This window comes from Rutidosis leptorrhynchoides, chromosome 4, assembly GCF_046630445.1.
Source record: "Rutidosis leptorrhynchoides isolate AG116_Rl617_1_P2 chromosome 4, CSIRO_AGI_Rlap_v1, whole genome shotgun sequence".
NCBI lineage: Eukaryota > Viridiplantae > Streptophyta > Magnoliopsida > Asterales > Asteraceae > Rutidosis > Rutidosis leptorrhynchoides.
Window position 1 is genome coordinate 640,911,073 of NC_092336.1, and position 16,959 is coordinate 640,928,031.

The window sequence follows — 16,959 nt, forward strand, 5'->3', positions numbered from 1 at the left end:
TTTATTGTTCCTTGTCTACTTAGTGATTGTGTCATGTATGATGCACTAGCAGATTTAGGTGCGAGTGTGAGTGTTATGCCTCTTTCATTATATAAGAGATTAGGAGTAGGTGAGTTAAGTCCAACAGAGATGAGTGTCCGACTCTTTGATCAAACCATTAGGCACCCAGTTGGAATTGCAGACAACTTACCCGTTCAAGTGGGTAATTTAACCTTTCTAATCGAATTCATTGTCATTGACATAGAAGAGGACCCAAACATTCCTCTAATTTTAGGTCAACCATTCTTAGCGTCCACCGGGGCGTTATTTGATGTAAGAGAGGGTAGAATGACACTTAGTAATGATGAAAAATCAATCACCTTTGTGAGTCGAAAGTCTAAATCTCCACCAACCAAAACCATTGAACCAACAAAAACGATTGGTAAGAACCATGTTGTTTTACCAACTCCAACGGTAGTGCTTAACAATAATAAAATGCCTAAGTGTGGGGAAAATGAAGTAACACCTAATGATAACCTGATAACAAAGAACCCCATTATTGATACGAAATTAAACGACCCCGTTATTAATAGTTCAATGAAGAAACTTATTAAACGGATTCGCGATGCTAGAACCAAGGGGAACTTTAAGTTATGTAACCGGTTAGTATCCAATCTATCGCCTAAATAAAAGGCAAAACTAGTTGAATTTGTGGATATTACACAGAAATCCGACCAATGGCTTAAAGCAAAAGTCACAGATATGCAAGTTGATTATGGTCCAAAAGAAATTGACGATGAAGTTAATCACAATTTCGACACCACAGCTACCTAAGTGTGGGGAGATTTAAATGTTCTAAACAGAAAACGCTGTCTAGGGTTAGTTGTTCTACTCTCGTGTAGTTCCAAGAATGGAATCCGATTGGTCTTTTCCACTAGCAGACACTAAAGAACTAGTTTTCTTCCCCCATTCTGAATTTTATTTTGTTTTGTAGGTTTTATATGAAATTAATATGCATTTTTAAATTTAATTTTTGTGTGATTTTAAAAAAAACAAAAATTACTTTATTTCATTAAGTTTTAAAAAAATGATTTCTAAAATTCATCGTAAGTTAAAGACTAGGTCATGGAACCGAAATTGCTTTACCCAAGAGCGGGGCGAAAAATTTTGTTATCATTATTTTTTATTTTATTGATCTAAAGTATACCAAAAAAATTAAAAAAAACTCAAAAATCTTTGCTTTTAAAACAATCGCTTTAAAAACGACAAATTTTAAATTTTGTCAAGGGACGGACTAGGTAAACATACCGAAACTACCTAAAGTAAAAGGAAACAAAATTTTAAAAAATTATTCATTTAAATTGTTTTAATAAATAAAGGTTTTATAAATATATATATATATATATATATATATATATATATATATATATATATATATATATATATATATATATATATTTGTAGTTTATCTTATGTACAAAACAGGGTAAAACATCGCACTTTCAAAGAATGGCATTAAAGTTTAGAAAAAGCTACTAATTTTGACGACAAGACGCAAAATATCAAATGTGATATAAATTAATATGTTTGCAAACTCGGTATTTTTAATCACTTTTCTACACTAATCACCCTCATGAATTTATAATTATAGTCTAATTTCATGCAAATGAGGGCATTGCATGATCTCAAGTGTGGGGAAGGGTTATAAATTCTCTCGGGTTTACACTTAGTTTATTTGCCAAATTTTGTGAAAATTTAAAAAAATTTCAATAAAATGAATTCAAAATCATGTTAATACATATTTATGAACGATAAAACTAGGTTTTATTACCGAAATTATTGTTACCTCGGAGAGAACATAAATGGAGAAACAACCCAAAACGTTAGAATTCATTTAAAATGGAATAGAAGAGAATAAAAAGGCAAAGAAGAGAATAAATAAAAGCTAAGTGTGAGAAGAATTTACCAATTTCTTTAAAACACATATCACATATTTGGTACATATTATTGCAGGTGCTTTTGTTTTGGACAAAATTAACTGTTTTACCCGGTAAATTGTAATATAAATGGAAGAAAAGATGGATCTACATGATGAATCAATTACATCATTAAAAGGAAGTAAAGTCTTCCGAAAAAGACACGCGCTTCTTGATTTAGGTCAGGAAGTTGTCATCCAGACCAGCTGTAGGTTGACGAAAAATCTAGAAAAATCATCTCTAAAATCAGCAGGAAATCCACGGACCTTAGCATCAAACAGGGTCGCCAAGTGGTCAGACTTATCCTAACCATGAGAGGATCTGTCTCGTAAAATGGAGAGGGCGCCGTGCAAATTAGCTTGATAAGACGAATGAATCAGACCCCCAGAAAGGATAATCTCCTTAAAGATTAAAAATCAGCTTTTAAGCCTAATATTACTCAATCCTTGAGATTGACCTTAAAGATTGAGAATTACAAACTCATGGAATTCGATGATATCTAAACTCGAGCTTGAACGAGAAAATATTTTGATCAAATTAAAACCGATTTGTTTTCTGAAAACCCATTTTCAATGCGTTCATTACCATTGAACGTAAAATCCTAAGAATTCACCGAAATTCATTAGGTCACCTGAACCAAATCGGGTGTCAACCGTAAGAACGGTGGTTGCATAGCATGGTCGAAGACAGGACCTTGTGCCAGACCGAAAAATTATAGGGTGATCTTTACTATTGCTCATACAAAGAATAGTAATTGCATCCGACACGTTTTAGACCATGAACATCTGCATGTCATTAGATATTGCCTTAACAGTTGCTTGTTCAACGCTTTCCTTTACAACCGGACGGTAGTTTACCGAAAGGTAATATACGGAGCAAGTATACTGGACGTGTGCTTTCCTAATACAAGGTTAGCAAGTGGGTGACACAAAACCGTAAGTTTTGAGCTAAAATTTAAAAATATGAAACCCACGTTACCCACAAAAATATTTTACAAACACCGGTGAAGGGTTATTTCGGAAAACTTATCTAGGGTAAAATCTAGATTGAATTTTCAAAAAGATCAAATGTTTTCATAAAGATCCAATTTCCTTAAAGGATCTAAATTTTTATAGTCATGTGGGACTGTAAACTACATCGTTACTATCATTGTTTATACCGCCGTATCAAAATCACTGATGTATAAAGTGTGAGAATAAAAAAAGTGATTCGAGTAAAGTGTGATTTTATTATAAGTTCTGTATTGCTTGAGGACAAGCAACGCTCAAGTGTGGGGATATTTGATAGTGCTCCAAATGAACATATATTTAGGCACAATATCCTTCCAATATGTAAAGCTTTTAGTTGCAATTGTTCTATTTTTATGTAATATTCATTTAAATAAATAAGTGCGAAGACAAAAGAAGAAAACGATGAATTGAAGACGCAAATGACCAAAAAGCTCAAATGAACAAGATATAATTCAAGTGGTTCGAATTATTGATGAGAAATGTCTAAAAAATTATAACAGTACAAGTCACGGAACGCAAAGTACAAGATATCTCCGCGTACGAAAGGACGTTCGAAAATCCTGAACCGAGACATAAACCGAGCATCAACGCGCGAGTCAACGGTCCTAAAATTACGAGTCAACTATGCACAAGAATATAATATAATATATATATAATTAATATAAATTATATATATTATATATATATTTAATAAATATGTCGACAAGCTAGAAAACAAAAAATATGTGAGCTGGATCTGACGGCCATGCGATCGCATGGGAAATAGGCATAAAACCCATGCGAGTGCATGAGCCCATGCGAGTGCATGAGATTTGCACTAAAATCTCTTGCGACCGCATGAGTTACTGTAGCAGGCCACATTCTATAAATTCAACATTTTTTGGACGAGTTTAGAGGATATCTTTTTCTTTCCCTTCTCTGTAATAATATATATATATATATATATATATATATATATATATATATATATATATATATATATATATATATATATATATATATATATATAATTTAAAGTTTAATAATAATTGGGTTATTGTAAGAAATGTTTTAAGGTTTTATAAGACGGAACTCTGTCCGTTTAACGCAACGCGATTAATCACCACTGTAAGCTATGTTCTTTCTTTTTAAATTAATGTCTCGTAACTAAGTTTTTATTATGCTTATTTGAGCCTAAGTAATCTTGATGTTAGACTAAAAATTAAGATTGGGTTATTAGATTTTGTACCATAATTAAGGTTTGGACAAAAGACCGACACTTGTGGATATTGGACTATGACTATTAATAGATAAGGGGTATTGTCTAATTGAGCGACAACTCATTGGAACCTGTTGAACCTATCTTCAAATTAGTTAATCTAATAATTATTAAAATGATTATGTATGTCCTATTTAGTGACGTTTATACGACATCTTTTACGATCATTTAATTAATTATTCGGGTTGGGTAATTGATTATTCATTCTGATCAAGTGGGTAAATTAATATTCATATCTCATTAAAATAGGAGTGGATTACATACAAGGATAATTGGTGTAATTGTTAATAAAGTATTAAAATCTTAGATTACGCGCAGTCAATAACCTGGTGTAATTATTAACAAAGTATTAAAACCTTGTTACAGTTCGAATCCCTAATTAGTTGGAATATTTGACTTCGGGAATAAGGTTAATTTGACGAGCATTTTATAATTATGACCGATGGACTATTATGGACAAAAACCAAATAGGTATCAAATAATCCAGGACAAAGGACAATTAACCCGGGTAATAAATTAAAATCAACACGTCGAACATCATGATTACGGAAGTTTAAATAAGCATAATACTTTTATTTCATATTTCATCGTATCTTTATTTACTGTCATTTTAATTACTGCAATTTACTTTATCGCAATTTAAATTCTGTCATTTATATTATCGTCATTTATCTTTACACTTTATTTTAAAATCGACAAACCGGTAATTAAACGATAAAATCCCCTTTTTATAATAATAATAATACTACTTATATATATTTATATACAAATATAGTTTTTTTTTTTAAAAATATAGCGTTAAACTTGGCTAGCTCCCTGTGGAACGAACCGGACTTACTAAAAACTACACTACTGTACGATTAGGTACACTGCCTATAAGTGTTGTAGCAAAGTTTAGGTATATCCACTCTTTAAATAAATAAATAACTTGTGTAATTTGTATCATATTTCGTAATAAAAATAATACTATTTCGTACCACACCTCGCACACATCAAATATATATATATATATATATATATATATATATATATATATATATATATATATATATATATATATATATATATATATATATATATATATACATATATATATATATATATACATATATATATATATTTTCTTCTCTTTCAAATCAATTAATCACCCAATAAATGTTTTTGTTTCAATTCCTAATATAATTCAAACCTTAAAACTTGTCATCTATTTGGATTTGATCCTTGGTCGACTAGAAATTTATGATGAAGAAGAACAACAGTTTATACGGATTATATAGTTTAGGAGGAAGGTTAAAACAGAATAAGCAGGACAGATCAGATGGTTAATGGTGTGTCGGGGTAGCGAGTGGTCTCGGGTTCGAGACTCATATGGGGCAATTCTTTTTATAAATGCATTTTAAAGTGTATATACTCTTATTTTCATTTCCTTTATTATTATTATTATTATTATTATTATTATTATTATTATTATTATTATTATTATTATTATTATTATTATTATTATTATTATTATTATTATTATTATTATAATAAACTTAAAAGTTTTAAAACTTACAAAAAATTAGTGGGAAGCCTAGAGACAATCTTATTGTTATTATAACTATTATTGTTATTGTATTTAGTGTTATTATTATTATTATTATTATTATTATTATTATTATTATTACTAGTAGTTGTATTATTATTATTATTATTATTATTATTATTATTATTATTATTATTATTATTATTATTATTATGATTAGGATTACTATTATTATCATTATGAAAATAACACAAGTTAATAATATTTTCAGTAATATTAGTATTAGTATCGCTTTTGTAACTACTAGTATTATTATTATTATTAAACGAAAGTATTATTATTAACAATATCATTCTTATTATTAATATTATCATTTTTTAATAAAGTTGTTATTATTTTTATTAGTAAATCATTAATATCAAAACTATATTTTTTTTAAAACAAATAAATGTTTTTGTACATAAAACATACTTAATACATATACTACAAATATATTAATATTCCATAAAACTATACATGAATCATATTAACATTACTTGTATAAAAACTTACATACAACAAATTAGGTATTTTTTTAAATATAATCCTAAATATATATATATATATATATATAGATATTAATATAACTATATTAATCATTTTAAATACATATACAAGATAAATACATAAAACATATAAATTAAGATATAACATAAAGTATATGTTTTAAATGAAACCTAGTATAAATCTTATATAACAATAAATTATATATAAATAATATATATTAATAAATGAAATTATGATATTTCTATTATATGTTTTAATAGAAATTCAATTAATATAGGTTCGTGAATCCGAGGCCAACTTGCATTGTTCTAAATCGTCATATGTATTTTTACTACAAAATACAGTATGGTGAGTTTCATTTGCCTTTTTACCCTTTATATTTTTGGGCTGAGAATACATGCGCAATTTTTATAAATGTTTTACGTAATAGACACAAGTAATTGAAACTACATTATATGGGTGAATGATCGAAGCTGAATATGCCCCTTTTGCTTGGTAGCCTAAGAATTAGTAAACCGATCTACTAATTGACGCGAATCCTAAAGATAGATCTATTGGGCCTAACGAACCCCATCCAAAGTACCGGATGCTTTAGTACTTCGAATTCGTTTTTATCATATCCGAAGGATTTCCCGGAATGATAGGGGATATTCTTATATGCATCTTGTTAATGTCGGTTACCAGGTGTTCACCATATGAATGATATTTTTGTCTCTATGCATGGGACGTATATTTATGAGAAATGGAAATGAAAATCTTGTGGTCTATTAAAATGATGGAAATGAATGATTATGATAAACTAATGAGCTCACCAACCTTTTGGTTAACACTTGAAAGCATGTTTATTCTCAGGTACGAAAGAAATCTTCTGCTGTGCATTTGCTCATCTTAGAGATATTATTTGGAGTCATTCATGACATATTTCAAAAGACGTTGCATTCGAGTCGTTGAGTTCATCAAGAATATTATCAAGTCATTTATAGTTTAGATATATTATGAAATGGTACGCATGTCGTCAAATTTCGCTGTAAAGAAAGTTTGTCTTTTAAAAACGGATGCAATGTTTGTAAAATGTATCATATAGAGGTCAAGTACCTCGCGATGTAACCAACTATTGTAAATCATTTGTAATCGATATGGACTTCGTCCGGATGGATTAGGACGGGTTGCTTCAGTATATATATAATGAAAGGATCCATAGAGAACTAGAGTATGTAGAGAACCCATAGAACTCATATATTGAACTTCAATCTATGTGGAGATTGAGCTTAAAAAAAAATCAATGTGCACAAAAAAAAAAAAAAAAACTGAAAAAAGTCAATCTGCACAAAAAAAAAGTTGATCTGCAAAAAAAAAAAATGAAAAAAAACAGTCAATCTGCAAAAAAAAGTCAATCTGCACAGAAAAAAGTCAATCTGCAATAAAAAAAACTGTAAAAAAAAGTCAATCTGCACGCAGACTGACTCAATCTGCACAAAAAAAAATCAATCTGCATAGAAAAAAAGTCAATCTGCAAAAAAAAAACTGCAAAAACAAAATCAATCTGCACGGAGATTGACTCAATCTACACGCAGATTGACTCAATTTGCACAAAAAAAGTCAATCTGCACAGGAAAAAAATCAATCTGCAAAAAATAAAAAAAATAAAAAAAACTGCAAAAAAGTCAATCCGCACGCAGATTGACTTAATCTGCACACACAAAAAAGTCAATCTTCACAGAAAAAAAGTCAATCTGCAAAAAAAAAAAAAAAAACGTCAATCTGCACGAGTTCCATGAGTTCTCTACTACCTTTGGTTCTCCATGGATCCTCACCATATATATATATATATATATATATATATATATATATATATATATATATATATATATATATATATATATATATATATATATATATATATATATATATATATATATATATATTAGCACTGTACATATTAATATATCTGTAATTATAAATTATACATTGTTCTTTTTTATTAAATAATTTATAAACTATTTGTTTCATATACCAAGCAACATTAAAAACAATGATATATTGATTTCAATTATTTATTATTCCCCATTTTTTACCATTTACATTTCCCAATTTGAACCGGCCATCCCAAGAAGTTTTCAAATAACGAATTTGATCAACTTTGATTTTTCTTTTTACGATTTTTATGCAAAAAAAACGATAAACTTTATAACTAATTGGCTAATTCATCGGAAAAACATGAGGACTCAAAAAAATATACAAACACCCCAAACAAGCAATCCACCTCTGTTAAACATAAAATCTAGCTTAAACTCACGAATCAAAATCAAAAGACATTAATTAAACACAACTAAACACTTTATAACAACACCGACATAAAAATTCGAAAAGGAAAGTCAGACAAACACCAACGAACATAAGGAACCAAGGAGATCATAGTCAAACATTTTTTTTATAAATTTCGTGAATTGTTTCATTTTCCTCTTTGTACATGTCTACTCTTTCTTTAATTTTTGGTTTTAGTCGGTTTTTGGGTGGATCATTAGAGTTAATGATAACAGCTTCGGCATTTTCTTTGTTATTTTTATATTTAATATATTTAAACATTTTTTATATTTTTAACACTAAGTAGTTACACATAAATATTTCTTATCATAAGAGGATGTCAAATCAGCTTTATGATATCATCAAAATCTCTCTTTTATTAGATATGGAGTATTAAAGATTATAGATTTTACCCCATCCGTCTCATATAATTGTCATGACTTAACTTTTTAAAGTCATTATTTCTCATTTTTTACTTTAAATATCTTTTTTTGTCTTATATCATATTTGATGAAACTTATATGAATGAATTGAGTTTTAAATATACTTTGTATTGATGTAACTTTCATCGACTATTATTTAACACAAATAAAGATATCAAAAATCAAAGTATAAAAAAAAGATTTTGAAAATTCAAAATAGGACAATTATTTTGGAACTCGTGGAGTAATTGTGTTACTATATTATAGATATAGATTATTGATATTGATTATAGATATTTGTAATGGCTGATGAATTAACATATAAGAAAGTTAGTAGTTACTGTATTTATGTGTATTAACTTATTTCTATTATAAATAATAAGAGAGGTCCCAATGGTTTCGTATTATTCCTCCAGAACTAGACGTCACATCAGTGTCACAACAGCACTTCCTTCCCAGGACTAACATGACTAAACACTCCCAACAGTTACACCTTTCTTCTATATTTTTTAATTACTTTTTATTTTGTTCTAAATAATTAAACAACTAAAATTAAACATAAAAGGTATTAATATAAACTAAAATTTCATAAAAAATAAAAAAAAACGTTACAATAATTTAAATAAAATGCGACATAAATAAAAATAAAATACTAAAAATAAACTACCAGTCGTTGTTGTCCGGACGTGCCGATTTCTAGCATATTTTTTCATAAGTTCGATAATTCATCATCACTTCATATTCATCGGGAGGCAAATCTGGTGATACCGGTTTGGAAAGAAGCTTCAAACTTTTCAATATTGTTCTTGTCTCACTTTCTTCACAAAGATTTTCCATGGTTTTAGTCACCGCTAGTTGAGAAGCTTCGGCGGATCGAGCTATATTTATCCGAACTTCATCCGATGACATACGATTCGCGGCATCGGATGAGTACGAATCCCTTTGACGTTTAGCTCGACTTGGAGGACGTCAGATTAGGTCGTGATCTTTAAATAAATTTTCAAATTGGGTTGGGTAGAGGTTCGTGCTTGTTTTCGGGTTCGAACTAGCCTCGGTTAGAATTGGTATTCATCGACTTGTTTTCTTTTGTTGGTAGCCGATATACCTTCACTTTTCATAAACTTCAGGCTTTGACAACCCGGAAATTTTCGACCAAATTTAAACTTTAATCTTTATATATTCCCGACACGATAAGCAAAGTTTGTAAGTTGAATATCAAGAATTTTAAACGGTGTTCATACATTCATTTAACCTCGACCAAATTACGACTATTCACGAACTATTATTGGATACGAATATGTATAGGTTTATGTATATATAACAGTTTGAGAATGCTAACAAAATATTAAACGTATAATACTTTAAATGAATGTATTTGTTTCAATATGATTAGAGATGGAATTAGAAGATAATATCAAATGATTGATTTATTAGATACATTGAATTATGATTACGAGTCTCTATTAAGAGGTCCACTTTGATTTAGAAAACCTTTCTTTTTTTAACGGCATTCGGAATATCTGGTAGAAGTGATTTACAAAAATATCATTATCGAGAGTTAGTCAAAAGTTAGTAATCATTTCCGTTTAAATTTCAAATGTGTACTTTACTATGATTAACTCGCGTCCTTTGATAAATCAACTAGTTAGTTTTCGTATTAAAAACATTATTTGGTAAAATAACTGCTATTTTACAAAACTAGTTAAAAGTATATAAAACGAACTTTGAAATATATTTAGTTTTGAAAGACTAAATATTATATTATTAGTTAAAATAATTCAAATATATTTATTATGTACAAATTTACGATTCTAAATAAAAAAATATATATATATTTTAACTTAGTCATAAAACGTCTCAATTTAAATTAAAATATTTTGACAAACAATGAGCCACTGATTTATAGAAGCAAATAACCACAACACTCAATTATATAAGTCACATTTTTCATAAGGTAATTTATTGATGAGAAAGTCAAATTATTAATAAGGGTACATCTCGCGTAACGTAAAAGGCTAGTTTTCTAAACGTACGAAAGTGCGCTCAAAAAACCGAAAGTGGTACATGAGTTGAGTGACAACGTCCATGTCATTTGTGTAAAAATTTCATTTTTTTACCATGCACGTAAATATAATATAATATATAATTAATTATATGAATTAAATAATAATTTATATAAAATAACATGTAGAAAACGTTGGTAAATATGCTTGTATCCATGCGAATATGCTTGTACCTTAATCCTAGTCTATAAATGGAAATCGAGTTATGAGTCCAAATTCATTTCTCAAATCTCTCGTCATCTCTATATATAACAATATATTATTGTTATTATTATTATTATTATTATTATTATTATTATTATTATTATTATTATTATTATTATTATTATTATTATTATTATTATTAATCTTAATATTATTTTGAGTAGTATTAGTGTTATTGTTAGTAGTATACATAAAATACTACGACGAGGTCATGAGTGCATTAATTTCAAAACGGATTTTCGAGCGGGATAGGGCTAAGAAAATTATGGGTTATAGCTATGGAGGTGATGGGTATGGTTCATGGGTATGCTCGCGAGGTCAATTTAGTGTTTATCCTCTTCGTTACGTCTACGTACCTTTTCTGCAATATTGAATCTCAATATTGATACGTGAGTACTCATAAATTAACTTTTATATATTAATAGGGTATCCCTGACTAGTGCTCGAGAATATAGGATTATGCATGCTTGTACTTTTGATATTGCCATTAGATAGGATATGTTGAATCTTGAATTAGTTACTAATGCAGTTGGGATAAGGTATAAGATATGCATGTCGTTGGAAAGCTAGAGAAAAATTAAGAACTTTTCATTTAGAACTCGAATGATTTCGATGAACAGATTAGAAATTATAGTCAACTGAATTTTAGTATTATTGTTAAAATGATTATTATTACTATCGTCGCTATTATCGTCGTTACTATTTTTATCTATTAATTATTATTATTATGATGATTAATAATATTATCATTTTAAGTATAATTAGTAAAAGAATTTTTTTTTGTTATTATTATTATTATTATCATTATTAATATTATCATTATGATTAATTTTTTTTTAAATAGTTATTAGTATTATCATTATGATAATTATTATTATTAGTATTATTATCATTAAAAATTGATATTAGTATCATCTAACCATTATGACTAATATTATTATCATTATTATGAATGCGATATAAAAGATGACTAAAAGATATTTTACAAATTGATTAGGAAATAATGATTATGAGTATCATGATGAAATAAAAATATTATAAGATATTGAATTAGATAAAATTATCGTCATATTATTTTTATCAATTCATTAAAAGAATTATTAATATTAAAACTATCATTTTACTAAAATTATCATTTTTAATAGAAATATCATTGTTATTATAAAATATTATTATTATTATCAGCTTAGTACTATTATTAATAAAAATTATCATTTTAATATCATTTTTAGTAAATATAAATATAAATATTTTATTAGCTGAACAATAATAACTATTATTACAAAATAATACAACTTATAATTATTATTGTTATTATCGATATTATTTTATCAAATAAATATATAATACAAAGATAGTTTATTACACGTAATATAATTACATGAATAAAACCTATCATTATATTTCTATGATATTAAATAAACTTTATAAATTTATTTACTTAAAATACATAAAAGTATATTCTTATTTTAATATAAACTTTTATTAATAAATGACTTTTATTAATTACTTTAACAAAATCTAATAAATATATTTAAATATATATAAGTTTAATATATTTAAGTTAAATAATAATCATGTATGGATTTTGGAAATCATTTTGGGTTAAATTGCTTTTTGTTGACTTTTGCATATTAGTCTCGAGCATTACTGCATTAGGATTGTGGTACATTATGACTTGACTTAATTTGTTAGACAAATATTGACCAACATATAAATATGTATAATTAATTTAGGTTCGTGAATCTGAGGCCAACCTTGCACTTATTCAGTGATGTTATATGTATTTTTACTACGAAATACAGTATGGTGAGTTTCATTTGCCTTTTTACCCTTTATATTTTTGGCTGAGAATACATGCGCAATTTTTATAAATGTTTTACGAAATAGACACAAGTAATTGAAACTACATTATATGGGTGAATGATCGAAGCCGAATATGCCCCTTTTGCTTGGTAATCTAAGAATTAGTAAACCGATATACTAATTGACGTGAATCCTAAAGATAGATCTATTGGGCCTAACGAACCCCATCCAAAGTACCGGATGCTTTAGTACTTCGATGTTGTTTTATCATGTCCGAAGGATTTCCCGGAATGATAGGGGATATTCTTATATGCATCCTGTTAATGTCGGTTACCAGGTGTTCACCATATGAATGATTATTTTTGTCTCTATGCATTGGACGTATATTTATGAGAACTGAAAATGAAAATATTGTGGTCTATTAAAATGATGGAAATGATTATTTATGTTAAACTAATGAACTCACCAACCTTTTGGTTGACACTTTAAAGCATATTTATTCTCAGGTTTTAAAGAAATCTTCCCTGTGCATTTGCTCATTTTAAATATATTACTTGGAGTCTTTCATGGCATATTTCAAAGAACGTTGCATTCGAGTCATTGAGTTCATCAAAGATTATTATTAAGTCAACTTATAGTTGGATAGTGGATATTAAGAAATGGTATGCATGCCTGTCAAATTTCGATGTAAAGAAAGTTTGTCTTTTAAAAACGAATGAAATGTTTGTAAAATGTATCATATAGAGGTCAAATACCTCGCAATGAAATCAATTATTGTGAATCATTTATAATGTATATGAACGGGTCCTTTCACAGGTAATCCCTTAAAACTTGCCACGCATCCTCAAAAGCGAATTGTCCCTTGGTTTGGTGTGTGAATTGTTTTCGAGCCGCATTCATAACGTCCCCGCATTCTCAAGTTTCGAATAAGTACCAATAAAAATCTTAACAACTCTTTGAATTTTAGCCCATTTACCACTTATTTGATCCGCACGCCTTTGCTCCGAAACTAATGAATTGTATTGTCTTCGGACTTCACCCCAAAATGAATTATAAGTTTGATCGTTTCCCGCATCCGAATGTTCAGAAACATACACATAACGCTCGGCTAAAATTTTTGTTTCCAATTCGGTCCAAGGAACTTTCGGACAGCTCACTTTTTTCCCTCGAACATCGGCCACGGTTTCGTCTTCGGGTTCGACATCGGCTTCAATATGGCGTGGAGTTATAGTGCTCCAAATGAACATATATTTAGGCGCAATATCCTTCCAATATGTAAAGCTTTTAGTTGCAATTGTTCTATTTTCAAGTAATATTCGTTTAAATATATAAAGGTGAAGACAAAAGACAGAAACAACGATTTGACGACGCAAACGTTCAAAATGCTCAAACGTACAAGTTAAACTCCACGTGGTTCAATTTATTGATGAATAACATCTAAATATTGATAAGAGTGCAAGTCGCGGAACGTAAAGTTCAAGATATCTAAGCGTACGAAAAGACATTCAAAAATCCGGAACGAGACATGAACTGAGCATCAACGCGCGAGTCAACGGACCTAAAATTACAAGTCAACTATGCACAAGAATATAATATATATATATATATATATATATATATATATATATATATATATATATATATATATATATAATTTTATAAAATTATATATATTATATTATATATATTAAATAATCGAGTCGCCCACGTTTAAATGAAGGATGGCTGCTGAACAGGCTGGCCATGTGATCGCATGGCCAGGAGGAACAAAATTCATGCGATCGCATGGAGTGAAAAGTTTGGCCAAGTGCTATAAATAGCCACGAATTCGGACGAGCTCAATACACCTCTTCACACTTCTCTTTCTTTCTTTCTGTACTCTATATTTATAATTTATATTTATATTATAATTTTAAGTTAATTTAATTTTAATAATAAGGTTATTGTAAGAATATTTTACGGGTTTTAAAGTCGAAACTCTGTCCGTGTAACGCTACGCTATAAATAATCAATGTAAGCTATGTTATTCCTTTTTAAATTAATGTCTCAGAACTAAGTTATTATTATGCTTATTTGAGCCGAAGTAATCGTGATGTTGAGCTAAATATTAAGATGATGTTATTAAACTTTGGACCATAATTAGGGTTTGGCCAAAAGACCGACACTTGTGGACATTGGACTATGAACTATTAATAGATGTGGATATTGCCTAATTGAATGACAACTCTTTTGAGTCTGTCGAACCTATCTTCAAATTAGTTAATCTAATAATTATTAAATGATTACGAATATCCTATTTAGTGACGTTTATACGGAATCGTTTACAATCATTTAATTAATCAATTGAGTTGGGTAATTGATTATTCATTCTGATCAAGTGGATGAATTAATATATCATGGACTAATTAAAACAGGGGTGGATTACATACAACGATAAGTGGTGTAATTGTTAACAAAGAATTAAAACTTTGGATTATACGCAGTCGATAACCTGGTGTAATTATTAACAAAGTATTAAAACCTTGTTACAGTCTAAATCCCTAATTAGTTGGAATATTTGACTTCGGGTATAAGGTTAATTTGACGAGCATTTTATAATTATGATCGATAGACTATTATGGGCAAAAACCAGATAGGTTTCAAATAAATCCAGGACAAAGGACAATTAACCCAGAGTAATAAATTAAAATCAAAACGTCAAACATCATGATTACGGAAGTTTAAATAAGTATAATTCTTTTATTGTATTTCTCATCGTACTTTTATTTACTGTCACTTTATTTATTATCATTTTATTTTTATCACAATTTTAATTTTCGCAACTTTAAATATTGTTATTTATTTTATGCACTTTAATTATCGTCATTTATCTTTACGCTTCATTAAAAATCGACAAACCGGTCATTAAACAGTAAAACTCCCCTTTTATAATAATAATAACACTTATATGTATGTGTGTGTGTGTGTATATATATATATATATATATTTATATTTATATTTATATAAATATAGTTTCATAAAAATATAGTACTTAATCACTAGCTCCCCGTGGAACGAACCGGACTTACTAAAAACTACACTACTATACGATTAGGTACACTGCCTATAGTGTTGTAGCAAGGTTTAGGTATATCCCATCCGTAAATTAATTAAAACTTGTAACATATTTTGTAGTATTTCGTAGTAAAAATAATAGTATATTTCGTACACCTCCGCTCGCACACCAAGTTTTTGGCGCCGCTGCCGGGGAATCGGTGAAAAATGCTATATTTTTGTAAACTATATTTTTGTAAAAATATATTATTTCTTATTTCGTAAAAATATTTTGTATTTATAATAAGTGTTAAAAAAATAAATAAATAAATAAATATATATAATTAAAAAGTATTTTTATTTTTAGAATTTTAAAATATAAGTTTTTTTATATTTTATATAAATATATTTTATAAATTAAAATCAAAAAAAAATATAATAAATTGGGTCGAAGCCTGTTCGAAGCCCAATCTGCTTCTGGGGTCTTAGTCCATGCGATCGCATGACCCAGACGACCATAACTCATGCGATCGCATGAGCTGACTGGTTTGACACACATCCTAGGTAATTAATACGTAGTAGGGTTTTAATAATTATAATTTTTAATTTAATTAGGGTTTAATTATTTAACTTATTAATTTTAGTTTTAGTATATAATTTGTAATATTAAGTTTAATTATTATTATTATTAATAATATAGATTAATATTTTTATATAATAATAATACAAAAATAATATTTTTATATAAATTTTATTTTTATCATTTTAGTTTATATCTTTTTATTATTTAGTTCGTAGTTTTTTTTATCGTATCATTTGTAATTATAATTTT